The 18562-nt window shown below is 42.1% G+C and overlaps 1 long non-coding RNA gene across 1 annotated transcript; it reads left to right on the plus strand.

Moving 5' to 3' along the window:
• Positions 1-56: 56 nt before the first annotated feature.
• On the plus strand, positions 57-10818 carry LOC143267819 (uncharacterized). Its single transcript, XR_013043365.1, has 2 exons — positions 57-408; positions 10549-10818. It is a non-coding gene; the product is annotated as an uncharacterized LOC143267819 (long non-coding RNA).
• The last annotated feature ends 7744 nt before the right edge of the window (positions 10819-18562 follow it).

Genomic DNA, 18562 nt, shown 5'->3' on the forward strand with positions numbered 1-18562 from the left:
TGCCGGAGTCCGGGCGGAAGAGGCCAACTGCCGGGAGCCGGGCGCGGCTGCGCGCGCAGCCTTAGCGGTCTCCGGGAGACTGTGCTCCCTCCGTCGCCAGCTGAGGGCGCACGGGCATTAGGAGGTCGTCTAGTCACCGTGGAGTGACGTCTAACCTGCGCAGGAGCAGGAGGCTCAGGAAGAAATTCTCTCTCCTTCGGGAGGATGTGAGCCTTTCTGTCGCCTCGGACCTGCACAACCCAGCGCTCTTCCCTTCCCATCTCCTCTCCCCGGACTTACATTGCCACCGTTCTTGGTTAATTCAGAGGGAAATGACCGCTTCTTCTGCTCCGAAATACAGGGCTCCGCTATCAATACTGGAACCACGTAAAATTTCAGGAGGAAAGACTAACCACCGATAATTCCGAGGTGCCTCCTTTTCCCTTTCCCTCGCCCCTCAAAACACAGTGGCCCTACTGAAGATGTTCGTTTTATTATCGGCTTCCTTGAGTTGTCGTTCTGATGTCAACTGGAAAAGCATATTTTTTGTGTCTCTTGAGCACACCGTCCTTTCAAATGTTCGTTTTAGGAAAATAAAAGAGGTTCTTGGTGAAGGAAGGGCTGTTTTGAAAAGACGATGAACGAAACAGCTCTCCTGATAAAGGAGTAAGAGAGATGGTTTATTCTAGAGCCAAATATGAGTGACCATAGCCCAGGAACACAAATCTAGGTCCCTCAGATACCATGAGGTGGCAATTTCGTGGAATTTTTATAGTAACAGAACACACAAAGTAGTAATACATTGTGTAATGCTTTCCAAATACATTGGTGGGTGTATGTGAGATGGTTACAACCAAGCGGGAAAAGCTAGAAGTCTGTTCCTACTTTCCAGAGGTCTTACATAATGATGACAAAAGGTGTTAAGTCATGTACAGAGGACACTAAATAGCTTTTAAGGAGGCTAAAAATATCCTTAGGTACTTTGGCTCTGGACCTGCAACATGTCAGCCTCTTCACATCATTGAAGTTGAGATCAATGAGCCTTTGCAGACAGCTTCTTTCCAGTAATTCTTGTTCACAGCCTGTGTACACGGCTCTAGCACAGACACTGAAGAGTTAGAGTACACATAATTTTTAATACAAAGTAGTCTTCAAAAATTCCATAATCCTTTATTGGGCTTCTTTTTTAATTGAAATTTTTTTCATATTACATATCTGATCATGGTTTCTTCTCTCCCAACTCCTCCCAGATCTTCCCCATGACACCCCTCCCCGCTTTAGCAAGCAAACACAATAAAATGAAATAAAACACCCAGGATTTAAAAATAAATAAATAAATGAAGGGGAAAAAATAAACACACACACACACACACACACACACACACACACACACACACATCCCATCAAAACACAAGATTGAAAACCATAACATACAGGCAAAAGACCAGTAAGGAAATAAAATGTCAAAACAAAATAATGTGAGACAGAAAATCTACAAAAATATCCTTGAGTTAGTTTTGTGTTGGCCATCTACTGCTGGGCATGGGGCCTAACCTTAAGTGTGGTTAATATATTCCATTAGATGCCATTGAAGAAAATTAATTTTTCCTTTGCAAGCTGGTATCAACTGCAGGTAGCTTCTTGATCAGGTATGGATGACAGTGTCCACTTCCCCCAATCAGGGCTGGGCTTCCACATGGCTTGGTCCTGTTCAGGCTCTGTGCATGCTGCCACAGTCTCTGTGAGTTCATATGTGCATCAGTCCTGTTGTGTCTGGAAGACACTTGTTTCCTTGGAGTCGTCCATCCCCTCTGGCTCTTAGACCCTGTCTGCCTTCTCTTCTACATAGCTCCCTGAACCCTGAGGGGAAGGGTTTGATGAAGCTGCATCATTCAGGACTCAGTATCTAAAATCTGTCTCTGCACACTGTCCAGTGGGTCTCTGTGTTAGTTCCCATCTACTCAGGAGGAAGCTTCTCTGATGGTGGCTGAGCAAAGCACTGATCTATGGTTACAGCAGAATGTCTTTAAGAGTCATTTTATTAATATGTTCCTTTAGCAGAGCAATATTATCTGGTTTCCCTTAGGTCCATACCTATCCAGCCTAAGGTCATGACCACCAACAGTATCAGGCATGGATTTCATCTCATGGAGTGGACCTTAAATCCAATCATAGAGTGGTTGGTCCCTCCCACAACGTTTGTGGTGACTCCCAATCATAACACTGTTTCAATGCTACTTCATAACTGCAATTTTGCTACTGTTATGAATCATAGTGTAAATATCTGATATGCAGGATATCTGATATGCAACCCCCAAAGGGGCCCACAAGTTGAGAATTGCTACTCTAGAGGCCTTCCAAAAATTTTGGCTGCTTCTTTCTGTAAAGGGCATGACATCAGAAAAGACAATAGAAGTATTGTCTATTCAAACCTAAGTTTTGGATCCTTACATACTACTCCAAAAGGTAATTGCTGTTTGCAGTATGACCCATACCAAAAATGTAAGCACCTTGTCTGTCTCCTTCTTTGCTGGCCTCCTTTCTTTAACTTAAATAAAGCATTTAACAACCAGAGCAGTTTAACATGGCAGATATTTGCTAAAATGCCATCACTGATGCAGAGATATTTTAGAATATCCTGTAGCTCAGACTCTATCACTAGTCTTTACTTTTTGAAACATTTCTTGCAAGACTTAACTATGATATATAATTAATAAGCATGTGTTATCATTAATGCAGTTAAAGTTAGATATTAAAATACTTTGTCATATTAGTATTCCCAGACTGATTAGCTCTATGATTTAAAATGAAGACTAAAAGCCTGGAGAGATGGCTCAGTGGTTAAGAGCACTTGCTTCTTTCAAAACAGACCCAGGATCAGTTCCCAGAAATCCACACGGTGGTTCAAAACCATCCATAACTCCAGTTCCAGGGGATCTGATGTCCTTTTCTGACTTCACATGCACCAAACACGTAAGTAGTACATATACATATATGCAGATGAAACACTGAGATACATGAAATAAATCTAAAATATTTAAAATAAAGACCGAGTTTAGATAAATCCATTCAACATGGTAGAGTTTACTTACAAAAACAGAAATCTAGCTGGGTGGTGGTGGCGCATGCCTTTAATCCCAGCACTCGGGAGGCAGAGGCAGGCAGATTTCTGTGAGTTTGAGGCCAGCCTGAACTACAGAGTGAGTTCCAGGAAAGGTGCAAAGCTACACAGAGAAACCCTGTCTCAAAAAACCATATATATATTCTTTAAAAAAAACAGAAATCTAGACCTCTGAATATATAATTCACATGTTATTCTTACTCAATTATAATATACACATTAGGTCTTGATAGCAATATTCAAAAGTACTTGGTTGTTGGGGCAATTAACTAAGAAATAAGAAGTAATAAATTAAATGTGCTTTTGACTATCTGGAGGAGGTGGGTAAAGGATGGAAGGAGTATGTGGCAGGCAAAATAATTTTCCCCTAATGATGTCTACATCCTAGTGCCCCAGAATCTGTGAATCAGTTACTTGGTACAGAGGAGTTAAGGTTGTCGTGGTAGTTTGAATGTAATGACCCCCATAATCTCATAGGGAGTAGCACTCTTAGGAGGTGTGGCTTTGTTGGAGTAGGTAAGGCCTTGTTGGAGGAAATGTGTCATTATGGGGGCGGGCTTTGAGGTTTCCTATGTTCAGGAATCCACCCAGGATGTCAGTTGACTTCCTGTTGCCTGCAAGATGCAGAACTCTCAGCTATTACTCTAGCACCACATCTGCCTACACACCACCCTGCTCCCCACCATGATGATAATGGACAACCCTCTGAAACTGTAAGCAAGCCCCAATTAAATGTTTTCCTTTATAAGAGTTGCTGTGGTCATAGTGTCTCTTCACAGCAATAGTAACCCTAAGTAAGACAGTTAAAGACACAACTAAGGTTGCTAATCAGCTGGTATTAAAATCAGGAGATTAGCCTAGATTTTCCATGTGAGTCAGTGTAATGACTAGGGTCCCTTTAAAGCAGAAGAGCAAGAACCAGGGTGCTGGTGGCATGACAGGAATTGGTCTATCGTGTCTGGCTTTGACGATGGAAGAAGGAATCCACAAGCCAAGGGAAAAGGGTAGCCTTAGCTGGGAAGGAAGACTAAGCTGATTTCCTCTCCTACAAGGCAGGGAGAAGGAATACAGCCCTGCGGACATGCTTTTGTGGTCCATAGAAATGCATGTCAAGCTTTTGACCTTTGCAATAGAAAGATAATACATTCACATTGTTTGCAGTACTAATTTTTGGTCATTTATTGCAGAGGCAATGAAAAGCAATACAGAGCATAAACATGAGAGGGAGAAACCTTGGGGCAAAGGTTTAAGCAGGAGGAAAGCAGCATGAGGTCAGACTAGAAAATGAGTTAAAAAGCAAGTTTTAGTTTTCTATTTCAGTCCTTTAATGTAAACCTAACAGGCCACAAGAGGCTAACAAAGGACCAGGACCATGGTAGTTGGGAAGAAATGATCTGAGAAATGTGCTTTTGAAGGACTGAAAAGTTGGGTGACTTACTGGGAGGGAATTAAAGACTGAGGGATTCAAAATGGTACCTACATTGGCCTCAGGATAACTGAGGAGCTAGTCTGTAGAAAATACCAAGAGAAAAAGAAAACCATTCATAGAACTGATACTTGAAAGGAATTGAAAGGTCCCCATGCTGTTGAAACCCAGAGCCAGAGGCAGAAGCGGATCTTCCCAAATGTCCGTCTCAGCTGAAGCCCTCCCATGATCAGTTGCAACCAGTGGGAGGCACTGGTCCAAGTCTGAAAGCACTTCATGAGTGGGATATAAAAGGGACAAAGAGAATTCTCCATGGTGTACAGGGAGTGGCCCGTCTAATACTGGAAACTATTTCATGGGCTTGTTTTCTACACTTGAGTTAAGAAATGAATGGTCTCCTGTGTCTTGCAATAATGGAAGGCAGGCATAGCAACCTAGAGTGATTTCATGCCATTTTATTAGATGGGTGTCAACACTTTCTTGAGGATACTGTTGACCTGAGAAGTTATTCCCAAGCTAATACCCGAGTCCTTGGATTGAAATAATAGTAGTAATGTGCTCCGTTTGTATAGCTCCTGTAATGTGCTAAGAGTTTTTCTTATACAACTGTTTAGATTCATGGTAAAGAGATTCAGAGCTGCTAAATTAATTTTACATGAGCAGAACTGACCTTTCTGACTGGAAGAACTTTCCAGACTTATTAAAGATTAATTAGCATTATCCTAGGAGATGGTCACACACTGGCTACCATACACATATAATTGATAATAAACTCCAATTGCTTAGAAATAAATGAAGAAAATTATACTTATGTCTAATTGAGTTCAGTCATAAGTGCCTCTAGGTATTACATTTCCCTCTCCATATTCTCTTTGTTCAGTAGTTTCTTGTATCTACCAAATCTGTAGCTGTACAATTTTCCTTCTATGTGTATATAGGTTGCTGAAGAATTCTCATCCACTTTAATGGGGGAAGTAAAGCACACAGGAAACAGGCAAGCTGTTTGTCCTTTGGCCTGGAGCAGCAACTTAAGGAACGCTGGGAAAATGGGGAGAGAAGGGAATGGTCCCCAAGTTAGTGATCTGTGCTTTGTGTGGGGCCCCTACATCAAAGGACTCACAAGTCTCCTTTCTGGATCCTATGTACAGCCTAGACATTGGGGAAGATTGCAAGGGTACACTGTAACAATGGTTTCCCCATAATTTTATTGTAAACCAGTTCCTGTGCAGGAAAAAAAAAAACATGTTGAAAAACAACTTATTTTTCTTCAAAATTGTAACACTCGGCACTCTGAATCATGAGCATCTCAAGTGTTAGGTTTTAGTGTCTCTGTCCTCAGCCCATAACAAAATACTTTCCACAACCAAAGGAATGGATTTTAAAGTAGAATTCAATAAATAAAATTCACTGAAATGCTCCACCCAACATATTCATCTTAAATTTCTGATCCAGCATCCTCAAAGAAACAAACTCAAAATTCCCTTTAGTCCAATGTAATCCTTCTCTAAAACGCAAACTCTTTTCTTACCATGAGGTAGCTGGGGTACAAGGAAGTTCTTTTCCTAAGAAGAATTTCAATTTATGGTGCCAGAACATTTTATTGTCACTAGTAAACTTCATCTCCCAATAGTGCATCTTTCAGTTGGTTGGTTTTTGGTTGATTGGCAGGGTCTTTTGGTTTTGTTTTGCTTGTTGTTTATTATTTTGTTTTTAACAAGGTTTCACTCTGTAGTCCTGGCTGAACTAGAACTCACCATGTAGCCCAAGTTGACTGCAAAGTCCCATCAATCCTCCTGCCCTAGCCTCAAAAGTGTTGGGATTACAGGCATGAGCCACTGGCCTGGCTTGAATAGTGTGTTTTTATCCTCATTTCTCAGACATGTGGTAGAAAAGGTTATATTTTTTTGAAAATAGCATTTTAAGAATTGAAATATATATTATTTATATGCAATCAGTAGGTTTTAGTGTGTTTATGCTCCTTTGCTGTCCTCACCACTACCTGTCCTGGAACTGGTTCATTAACCTCAAAGAGAAATACCTTGCTGTTGGAGAATATTATTTTAAGGTGTGTTACTTTGGTTTATGTTGCATTTGTTTAACTCTATAAAGCTGTGTTACTGTGCCTGTCTAAAACACCTGTTGGTCTAATAAAGAACTGAATGGCCAATAGCAAGGCAGGAGAAAGAATAGGTGGGGCTGGCAGGCAGAGAGAATATACAAAAAGAGAAATCTGGGAGGAGGACTTCATGGGCCAGCCACCCAGCTACACAGCAAGCCACAGAGTAAGAATAAGATTTACAGAAGAGAATTGGAAAAGCCCAAAAGGTAGATGGGATAATTTAAAGTTAAGAAAAGCTGGCAAGAAACTAAGCCAAGCTAAGGCTGGATATTCATAAGTAATAATAAGCCTCCGTGTGTGGATTTATTTGGGAGCTGGGTGGTAGGCTCCCCAACAGAGCCAAAAAACAAATGACAACACCCTACCTTAGTCCTATCTGTCCCTCCATCTTCTCTATTCACTTTGTCTCCATAGATTTACATACTCTGTGCATGTCATAAAAATAGAATCATAATCAGTGGTCTTTTGTGTTGGTCTTCTTTCACTTAGCATATTTCCAAGGCTCATCTTTGATGCCCCCTGTATCAGTATTCCATTCTACGTTGTGTCTGGATAAGATGGCTGTTAACTGTTTCCACTTTGGGCTACTACTTTGCTGCTGTGAACATTGGCATTCATGTATTTGTATGAAGGTGTCCTTTTTATTAAGATATATGCCAAGGAGTGAGATTATGGAACATGTGGTCATTATGATTATTTTAAAGAATAAATCTGATGGACTTGATCTAGAAAAGCAAGTTAGGGCATATACTTTTTCTCAAGGAATTGTTGCAATCTGTTCCATTAGGAGTACATATTATACAAAGAAAATCCCTCCATAAAAGATTCTACCATAACAAATACTGAGAAGTAAAGAGAGAGGAGCTCAGGATAGTTGAAGCAAGAAGACCAATTGTAAATTCAGCACTCAGTGTCCTCCAAAAACCAGGACAGATTTAAAAGTACATAGGACAAAAGGTGGAGGTTCACAGAGTTAACAGTCTAGAAGGAAAGATGATTATTAAAAAGCAAGAAGGGGGCTGGAAGTAGTGGCGCACTTAGGGGGAAGAGGCAGGCAGATCTCTGTGAGTTCGAGGCCATCCTGATCTGTATAAGGAGGTCCAGGACAGGCAGGGCTACATAGAGAGACCTTGTCTCAAACAAACAAAAACAACAATAAAAACAAAAAAGCAAGAAGGGTAAATACTGGTAAAATAAATGCATTATCTCTCTGAAAAGTTGCAAAGATGCTAATGTTACTTGCACATGGAATGTACTAAGTTTTTCTTTTTCTTTTTTTTTTTTTTTTTTTAGTATAAATCTGATCATGATGCTCTCTGGTTGCTAAATTATTGGGATGCTCTAAAGTCCCTTCATGACCCTATCTCATCTTCCACTATGCTCCTTGTTTACCATGCTCTAATCAACTGGCCTGCCTCCTCTTTACTCATAGATATCAAAATCCTGAGTATTGAGAAACTGAGAATCCTGTTGTAAAAGAATGAAGCTGGTTTCCTATCTTAACTATATACAAAACTTAACCCACAATGAAGTAAGGACCAAAAACTACAAAACACAGGAGGAAGGCTTCAGGCCATTGGATTTGACAGGGGTGTCTTAGATATACCTCTAAAAGCATTAACAATGAAAACAAAAATGGACAAGTGGGACTAGATCAAACTTTGAAACTCCTGTACATGAGAGCAATCAATCAACAAGGTTAAGGGACAACATACAAGACAAGACAAATTGCTTATGAATCACAGCTAATTGGAGTTAATATCTAGAACATATGAACAACTCATAATTCAACAGCAACAGGCTGTTTTGTAAAAAGATACAAAAGACTTGAATATATATAATGCTTCACATCACTATTGTGAGGAAATGTAAATCAAATCTACAAAGCCAGATGTGGTGGCACACACCTGTCTCAGTGCTGAGAAGGAAGAACCAGGCCAGCCTAGACTATACCACAAGATCCTAGCTTAAGAGAAAATAATTTAAAAACCATTAAATACCCACAGGATGGTCACAGAGGGGAAAATAACATAAAAAAGTGCTCCTGAGGAAGTGGAGAAATTGAAACTCTTCTGCACTATTGGTGGAAATATAAAATGGTCCTCTCAGAGAAGTTTCTCAAAAATTTAAAAAGTTACTGTTTGATCCAGCAAGCTCACCTCAGAGTCTATATCCAAAAGGAGAAAATCAAAAGAAAAATAAAGTATGAAAAAAAAAAAGGTCTTTGTAAAAAAAAAATTGTGTGTGTGTGTGTGTGTGTGTGTGTGTGTGTCACTTGTAGGAGAGTGCTCAGAGAGGCCAGAAGATGATGTCAGATTCCCCGGAGTTGGAGCTACAGGTAGTTGTGATCTGCCTAACATGGGTGCTGGCCACTGAACTTGGATCCTCTGTAACTGCTGAGCCATTTGTCTAGGTCAAGGAAAACGTTGTACTTATATATCATGTTCACAGTAGCATTCATCTCAATGGGCAAGAAAGAGAAGCATCACAAGCTCTTCTAACAGATACATGGATCAATGAAAGTGGCACATGCATACAGTGGAATGTTAGTGGATACGTGGATAATAGAATGCAGTGTCCTGTGCCACAGAAGAGGAAACCCTGGCACATGCTCAAAGACACTGTGCTATGTGAAATAAGCCAGCCACAAAGAGACAAACCTTACATGATTCCACCTACATGATGTCCCTGACTTGGCCACACACACAAATAGAAGGCAGACTTGTGAGCTAGGCATGAGGGCACATGCTTGTAATCCCAGCATTTGGGAGGAGAGCGGGAATTCTGTGTTATCCTTTGCAACCTAGAAATTCTGAGGCCAGCTTGGGTGGCGTGAGATCCTATCTCAAAGTCAGGGTGAGGTTGAGGAGGGGGAAGAAAAGTAGAATTATGGTTGCTGGGGTTGGGAACGAAAGGAGTATTGTCAATAAGTATGCAATTTGATTTTGAGAGATAGAAGGGTTCTGGGGGGTCTGATGTCCAACATGTGAGTGTAGTTACGACTAAAAAACAACATACTTCAACATAATGAAGATAGGGAGTTTTATGCTCAAAATAATATTTTTTCTAATGCCACATTCTTTCCTGCCTACTGGCCTTTGCTGTCCTTTCTGCCTGGAACATTCTCTCCCTTGTTTTTCACATGATTGGAGCCTTTCACACTTCCAGTCAGCTTAGATGTTTCCTACTTACAGGCACTGCCCTCAGGAAATCTTTTTTTGTCTTTTATATTAAGTTCCCCTCTAGTCTTACTGTCCATCTTTTTTTTTTTTTTACTGTTTTCTAAATATTTGTGGCAATGTGTAATTATTTGTTTGAAATTTAATCTATAAAGAAGGGAAAATGTATTTTGAACTATGCACATGACTTAGTAGGAGACACACAATAGATATATATATATATATATATAGGAATATACATATATATGTATATGTATTCCAAACGAACAGAGTCAGTTCTCTCCTACCATACAGGTCCTGTGGATCTGTCAGAGTCCTGGAGAAGTCCCACAAAAGACCACCATGCACGTATGTAGTCAGCAAAATCGTTTATTTTTCCAGCATGCTGGGCTGTCCATTCCACACAAAGGCAAAATGGCGATGGCCCCTAAAGGAGCTTGAAGGCTGATTTTAAGCACAGCCGAGGAGAGCTCCTAGGACATATTATTTACAATTGGCCTAAGCAAGTGACCATCATAGCAGTACATTCTAATTGTCTAGGGCTAGTCGGGGGCTGATTAGGGCTATATAATTTTCCACTTTGGGGCAGGCCTGGACAAGTCCCAGACTCTGTCCTTATTTGGTTATATATCAGACTGACTTAGGTCTAAGTACGAGCCGTTCTCCCCATCCCTGCTGACAGGGGTTTTGGAGATTGATTGTCCTTTGTTTGTGGCTCTTTCAGAAACCGCTTGCTCAGTTCCAGGAAACTGAAATTGAGGCCTGATCGCTGAGAGAAGACTGAGCAGCCTGTTACGTCATCAGCTTGGTCCTCTCAGATCCAACTCAGGACACCAGACTTTGTGGCTACAGCCTTTACCAGCTGACCTGCTTCACTGCCCCTTGTTTCTCCTTATATTCTAGAAATGTCAGAATAACCAAGGCCAATGGGCCAACACTCGCTAATCTAGCTATACCTATAATAAAGCAGTGCAGAGCAAAAAATCTATGAAAACGGGAAGTTCTGTATTATCGAAGACCACCAGGAGAGTACCTAAGTATTGCATTAGGAGCTTGTGGCATTCTTAGAAGACAATCCTGAAGCAGAGATCTCTCTCCAGCTTCCCCCTTTTATGACCTGGGAAATGAAGGCTGTGTTGAGAAAGCCACTTTGTAAAGATCACTATGCCCAGGCTTCCGGGCTGCCTGGGAATGTGAAAACACTATACTATAGCTTTCTCTTCCCTAGCTTTTTCTTTGGGTTTGCTGCAATTTTGGTTTTTCTTCTTACTTTCTTTTCTAAATTAAATTTTATAAAATTACAACCAATTCCACAGATGTTTACTGTGTGATTAATCTATGCATGGTACCATGAAGAATTCAAAAGAGTCTTAGAGAAGCCTTGATTTAGAGGTGCAATTAAAAATCCCTGATTGAAGCCTTTAGTCCCAGCACTGGGAGGCAGAGGCAGGTGGATCTCTGTGAGTTTGAGGCCAGCCAGATATACAGAATGAGTTCCAGTCCAGCCAGAGCAACACAGAGAAACCCTGTCTTGAGGGTGAGGCGATGGGGGTGGGGAATCACTGATTGAGTCTAGCCTGGGAACTCACAACTACAGCACCATATTTTCTTCAAATTATTCACTAATATTGGGTTTCAAATATTCTTTAAGCAGCATCTCCAACTGTGGTAGTATTCTAATTGTACTGAAATGTGATTTTGATTGTATGTTAATAAATAAAGTTGCCCGGGGGTCAGAGCTATTAGAGCCATAGAAAGAGCATGGCGGTGGTGGCACACGCCTTTAATCCCATAGATCTCTGTGTGTTCAGGGATACAGCCAGCATTGGAGACATATGCCTTTAAGACCTAGAGGGTTGTACATACAGACAGTGACGAGGCAGTCACGTGTTTGGGTTTACAACCAATGAGAAGGCAGAATGACTTTGAACCGATGGACACACAAAGAAATAGCTCTTTCGGGAAGCTGGGACAGCAGGAGGAAGGGTGAGATTTTAGCTCTGAGCTCTGACCTCATGGCTTTCTCTTTTACATTGTTTCTGTGTTTCTTATTTAATAAGACGGTTGGTTACATCTACATCCAACACTTCTTCCCTCTTACCAAAAAGCCATACTTTTTTGTTAGTTAGCCAAACTAACTTTGTTAGTTTACATTTGAAGCCATCTTGGGAGTCCCCTCATTTCCTCTTTTCCAGTTCGAAGTTTCTCATCAGTATCTCCCCACTGGCCCTTGCCTCTAAGAACAGGTCATCTCTCCTTCCTTCTAATGTAGAACTCCACATCTTTCATTCTTAAACATCATCCTTTCATTTTTTGTAGCTATTTTTATTTGGATTTTCAATCTCACTCTTCGGCTAAATCTTTATTAGTAAATATAACTTATTTATTTTTTAGGGTAACTTGACTCCACAAAACATGTCTTAGTTACTGTGGTGGTTTGAAAGAAAATGGCCTCTAAAGGGAATGGCACTATTAGAAGGTGTAACTTTGTTGAAGGAAGTGTGTCACTGTGGGGATGGGCTTTGAGGTCTCTTTTGCTCAAGCTTCCCTCAGTGTGTCTGTCAGTTCCTGTTGCCTGCAAGATGTAGCAGTCTCAGCTCCAGCACCACATCTGCCTGCACGCTGCCCTGCTCCCCATCATGATGATAATGGACTGAACCTCTGAAACTGTAAGCAAACCACCCCACTCAAATGTTTTCTTTATAAAGAGTTGCCATGGTCATGGTGTCTCTTCAAAGCAATAGAAAACCCTAACTATGACAGTTGCTGTTCTATTGCTATAAAGAGACACCATGACCAAGGTAACTATTATAAGAGAAAACATTTAATTGGGGGTTTGCTTACAATTTCAGAGGTTTAGTCCATTGTCATCATGGTGGACAGCATGGCAGCAGGCAGGTGCTGGAGCAACGTTACATCCTGTTCCATAGGCAGAGAGAGACTCTGACCTTGGCGTGGGCTTTTGAAACCTCAAAATCTACCCCCAGGGACACACTTCCTCCAACAAGATCCTATCTCGTAATCCTAATTCTTTCAAATAGTGCCACTCCATGGGCAGGAGAGAGATGTACCCCCCCCCCATGCCCACCCACCAATGCCTAAGGCAGGTGAGAGAGCTGGCCCTGCCCACCACCAGCTGCAACACTCAGGAGAGTGGGCCCTGTACCTCGCCTGGGCAGCACAGTCCTGTTGGCAAAGGTGTGGGTGAGCCAGCCCCGAAACTGTGAGCATGGGAGAGCTGTCTCCATTGCGCATCTGTCATGTGGCAGCATGTCAGGGGAGAGATGCCCCCTCTCCTCCTCCCATGCTCTACCATCAATGCCTGAGGCAGGAGGGAGAGCTGGCCCTGAGGTCAGAAGAGCGGGAGAGCTAGCCTTGCCCCTCATCTGCTGCAGCACTCAGGAAAGTGGCCCCTGCGGCACACCTGGACAACACAGTAGAGGTGGCCCTGAAAGTATAGGTGTGAGAGATCTGACCCTGAAGAGATGAAAGCAGGACTGGCCCCACCCCTTGCTCACTGCTGCAAAAGGTGAACTCACCAAGGCAATGCAGGAGAGCTCACCCTGGTAGGGAGGACAGGGGAGAGCTGGCAGGCTGACCAACCCTGCAACTACCCAGGCCCAGAACCAGGGTTATGGGTTGGCCCACCCCAATATCCAACCATGTGATCTGCTGGAGCATGTGAAGGGACCGGTCCTGCAGACCCAAAGCTGCAGGATTTCCACCACACAGGGCAACAGCAGGATATCCAGGGAGCTTCAGTGAGAGCCCAGCATTAATGGTGTAACAGAAACCAGAGACCTCAGACCAGACCAATGACTCTCTGCAATGAACACTTGCGAGTAAAGATATATGGACTAAAGAGTTTACAGCATGACTCACTGTGCCACACTAGAGCTTCCATGATGAGATTTCCCTCCCCCCACTTCTTTCCTTTTTTCTCTTAAATTTTATCGGGGTGGTGAGGAGGGATGCAGCAAGCGCAGAGGGCAGATATGCAGGAACGGGAAATGAATGGGCTCAAGACACATGATGTGAAAGACACACAGAATAAGAAGTTTTAAAAAAAATCAAACAATTCTACTTCCTGGTGACTAAGAGTTCAAATATATGACTCTATGGGGGCCATTCTTATTTGAACCACCACAAAAAGGTAATTCCACTGGAATTTAAACTTGACAATGTGGTTTCTATTTCTCCCTTGTTAACCAAAATGCTTCTGAAAGATCAATAATGGCCTGGGAGTCAATATATCGAATGACTTTTCTAGTATCTTATTTTCTCTTAAGTGTTGGCACTAATAGCCACTCCGTCTCCCTCCCACTTCATGGGGACAGGAGGAGAGCTTAGAGGACTAAACCCTGCTAGACAAGTGCTCTACCATTCTCCCACACTCTTCTTCTATTTTTAATCTGTTTTCCTTTCTTCTTGTTAAGTGTTAGGGATAGAACCCAGACCCTGGAGCAGACTGGGCAAGCCTTCTCCCAGCCTTCTTTGTGTTTTACTTTGCATTGCCGAGGCAGTCCTTGGTACCTATCCTCAGACTGGCCTTAACTTTATCATCCTTTGCCGCAGCCTCTCCAGTGTTGTGATTGATTTCAGGTATGTACCACCAAGCCCGACTTGTCTTATTTAAACTGTCCTGTCTCAACTGATCTGTACAAGTCTGACTACTGATGACTCTTCATCCTTTCACCCCAGATGCTAACAAACACTCGCTCTCATAATTGCTACTCTTTTCCTTTCGATGATTTGGATATGGCTTGGGTATACTTCACAAGAGCCCTCAGCACAGCAGTGTCGGGAAAGGCAATGGAACATGTAAGAAGTAGAGCTTAGTGTAAGGAAATTAGATCATCAGAAGTATCGGGATAATAGAGGAAACTACGGAGCGAGACTCAAAATGAAGTTGCTGGAGGTAGTGCCCTTGTAAGTGTGATAAGGAACAAGACTCGGTCCTCCTCACTGTGGCTTTCTCTTTCACCATGTAATCCCCCAACTTGTATGCACTCCTTCCATGAGGCCATCAGCTATATGATGTAGAAAAGAGGATACTGACTGGAGGTCAAACTGATGGAGCTATTGAATCTTGGATTTTCCACCTCCTAAATAGTTAAATGAACCTCTTAAAAAATACCCAATTCTGATATCTCAAAGCACCAGCAGAAAATAGACATTCTTGTAAATACTCTTCCTTGGACTCTTCTTCCTAGAGATGGCAGTTGGGAGGATCCCTGTGCAAAATGACTTTTTACCCTTAAAAAAGAAAAAAAGGCATAAGGAAGAAAAGAGAGACTTCGTGATCTTTCTTTCTGTCTTCCACTACTATTCACTTAGTTGACAAGAGAAGTGGGAAGAGAAAGAGACCAGGACAGGGTTAGCAATGGCTGTACTCCAGGACCAGACATCCTTTCTCCTTCAACCATGACTTTGTCATTTTTTCTACTGAGCCTGCTCTTGCGGGAGTTGACTCATGACAAGGAACAGTAATGGCTTCCTCTTACTGCTACCCCCAAAGTATGGCAGCACTCCCCACTCGATTCCATTGTAGCTTTTAGGTTACTATTAAGCTAACAAATGTATTGATGCCATTGTCCAATGACTCTAAACCTGACTATACTCCTTTTTGATTGTTGCTCAGTGTTACAGTTTGGATCTTAAGTGTCCCCCAAAGACCCATGTATTGGAGGTTTATCCTGCAGTGTTATTTGAGCTAGTGGGGGCTTTAGGAAGCGGGCTTAGTTGGAGGTCCTAGGTCATTGGAGACATGGCCTCCAAAGGAATCGTGGGACCGAAGTCTCTTGGACTTTTTCTTTGGCCCACCGTGAAGTGATCAGCTTGCTCCTCCAAGTGCACCTTGTCATGATAATCTATGTCACTACAGGCCTCAAAGTAACAAGCCCAAGTTATTAGGGACGAAAACCTCTGAAACTCATTAACCCACTGACCTTGCTTCTCGTTATGCGATCTCATGCTGTATTTGTTACTTTTAAAACACCACAACCAACTATAGAACTTATAGAAGAATTTTATTTGGCCTTATGGTTCCAGAGAGTTCCAGTCCATGATGGGGGAGAAAAGGCATGACAGGGGCAGGAAGCTTGAATCACAAACACCAAGCAAAGAAAGCGAACTGGACATGGTATGTGACTTTTGAGACCTCCAGCCCCATCCCCAGTAACACTTCCTCCAGCAAGGCCAAACCTCCTAAACCTACCCTAACAGCAGCACCAAATGGGGACCAAAGTTTCAAACATCTGAGTCTCTGGGGGAAATTCTCATTCAAACTACCACACACAGGCGTTTCATCAAAGTAACAGAAGGCTAACACATGCAGTTTTGTGTTGCTGTATAAGACTGAGTTGCTATATAAAGACAGTATACAGTTTACCATTTTTATATCCTTAAACTTTAAAAGAATGCCTGTTACATATATCTGAAAGATTAACCAATTCACTTTGATATTGCACCCAAAACTAGCATTACCACTTTCAGCAAGAAAGTAATTTTTGATCTTTAGCATACTAAAGCCTTCAAGATCAAGTGGGATTATGCCGGGCGGTGGTGGCGCACGCCTTTAATCCCAGCACTTGGGAGGCAGAGCCAGGCGGATCTCTGTGAGTTCGAGGCCAGCCTGGGCTACCAAGTGAGTCCCAGGAAAGGCGCAAAGCTACACAGAGAAACCCTGTCTCGAAAAACCAAAAAAAAAAAAAAAAAAAAATGATCAAGTGGGATCACCACAAGACACTAAGCTTGAAAGATTGCTTCTATGTGCTTTAAGAATAAACTGGGGAGAGGGCTCAGCGGTTAAGAGCACTTGCTGCTCTTGCAGAGAAGCTGGGTTCAATTCACAGCACCCATGTGGTGGTTCATAACCATCTGTTACTCCAGTTCCAGGGGATCCAATGTCCTGTTCTGGCCTTTGAAGGCATCAGGTTTAAATATGGTGCACAGACATACATGCAAGCAAGACACTCACACACATAAAAATAAAGAATAAAAAAGAATTGCTGTGGGTTGTGCTCATTGTTAATAATAACGCTGATTGGCTGATAGCTGGGCAGGAAGAGATTGAGCACAAGAGCCAGACTAGGAGAATTCTGGGAAGAGGAAGGACAGAATCAGAGTTGCTGGCAGACACAGAGGGAGCAAGATGAGAATGCCATACTAAGAAAAGGTACCAAGCCACGTAGCTAAACATAGATAAGAATTATGGGTAATTTAAGTATAAGAGCTAGTTAATAATAAGCCTGAGCTACTGGCAAAGCATTTATAATTAACATAAGCCTCTGAGTGGTAATTTGGGAAGCAGCTGCTGGGTATTTAGGAGTTGCTGATGGGACAGAAACTTCTGCCTACAAGGAACCATTCTCTTGATTTCTCAAACCAGCAAAGCCCAAATTCAACCCTGGTAGAGGACAAAATACAAGTCCTTTAGCTATCAAACCATGCTCACTGAGGTATGAATGAAGGTCTCATGTTGAAAAAAAAACTAAAACTAAAAACACTAAAAGTTGGAATAACTGATACTCGTGCAAAAGAAAATGGAGGAGGAAATAATTCAAATTGGTTGAAGTTCTGGCTCCTAGATCAATGCTTTAACTGGAGATTTAAGCAACAGCCACAGATCCAATAGCCCCTACGAGGCAGGCTTGGTCTCCTATCCCACCATAAATTAGACAGGTAAAACACAGACAAGACATTTAATCAATGTTTTAATAAAAGCAATATGGTTCAGCAACCCCAAGTTAGTCTTTAGAGCACTGTCACAAAGTTTAAATAGAGGATGAATTGGGAATGAGATGCACAATTAAAACCATTCACTTGATTCCTTACCCTAGTGTGCTGGCTAGTCTTATGTCAACTTGACTTAAGCTAGAGTTACATGAAAGGAGGGAACCTCAATTGAGCCCATTGTGGGTGGTCCTGGATTCTATAAGAAAGCAGGCTGAGCAAACCATAAGAAGCAAGCCAGTCAGCAGCACCCCTCCAGGGCCTCTGCATCAGCTCCTGCCTCCAGGATCCTGTCCTGTTTGAGTTCCTGTACAGACTTCCTTCAATGATAAACAGTGCTGTGGAAGTGTAAGCCAAATAAACCCTTTATTACCCAAGTTGCTTTGATCATGGTATTCTGTCATAGCAATAGAAACCCTAAGATACCTGTTCAAATGGTAGTTCAGTTGATTCTTCTCTGCTCTGATTCTGAAATGTGGTGGTCCAAAGAAGTTACTGCTTGAAGGGACAAACTGATTTTCAGATGATTACTTCTAACTTAGACATACCTTCACTACCATGGGTAATTATCATATTGGAGTAGGCTGTCCTGAAAGGTTGCACTTTACTAGGAATGCAAGGCGACAAGGTTCAGGACAATGATTTGACCTTGTGCCTTCAAACTTAAAGCAGCATAAGATAGTCTAGGTCAGTGGTTCTCAACCTTTTTAGTGTTGTGACCATCTAATACAGCTCCTTATGTGGTAGTGCCCCCCTCACCAAGAAATTTTGTTGCTGCTTCATAACTGTGCTTTTGCTATTGTTATGAATCGTGATGTAAATATCTGTTTTCTGATGATCTTAGGAGACCCCTGTGAAAGGGTCGTTTGACTCCCCAAACCACAGGATGAGAACTGTTGGTCTAGATGAAAGACACTACTTGAGTGATTAACGTGTATGCAGAGTCAAGCAGGATTCTGAGCCAAAGTAAAGGAGACAGACACAAAATGAAAGCAGCAATGCCA

Source organism: Peromyscus maniculatus, chromosome 11, assembly GCF_049852395.1.
Source record: "Peromyscus maniculatus bairdii isolate BWxNUB_F1_BW_parent chromosome 11, HU_Pman_BW_mat_3.1, whole genome shotgun sequence".
Classification (NCBI taxonomy): domain Eukaryota; kingdom Metazoa; phylum Chordata; class Mammalia; order Rodentia; family Cricetidae; genus Peromyscus; species Peromyscus maniculatus.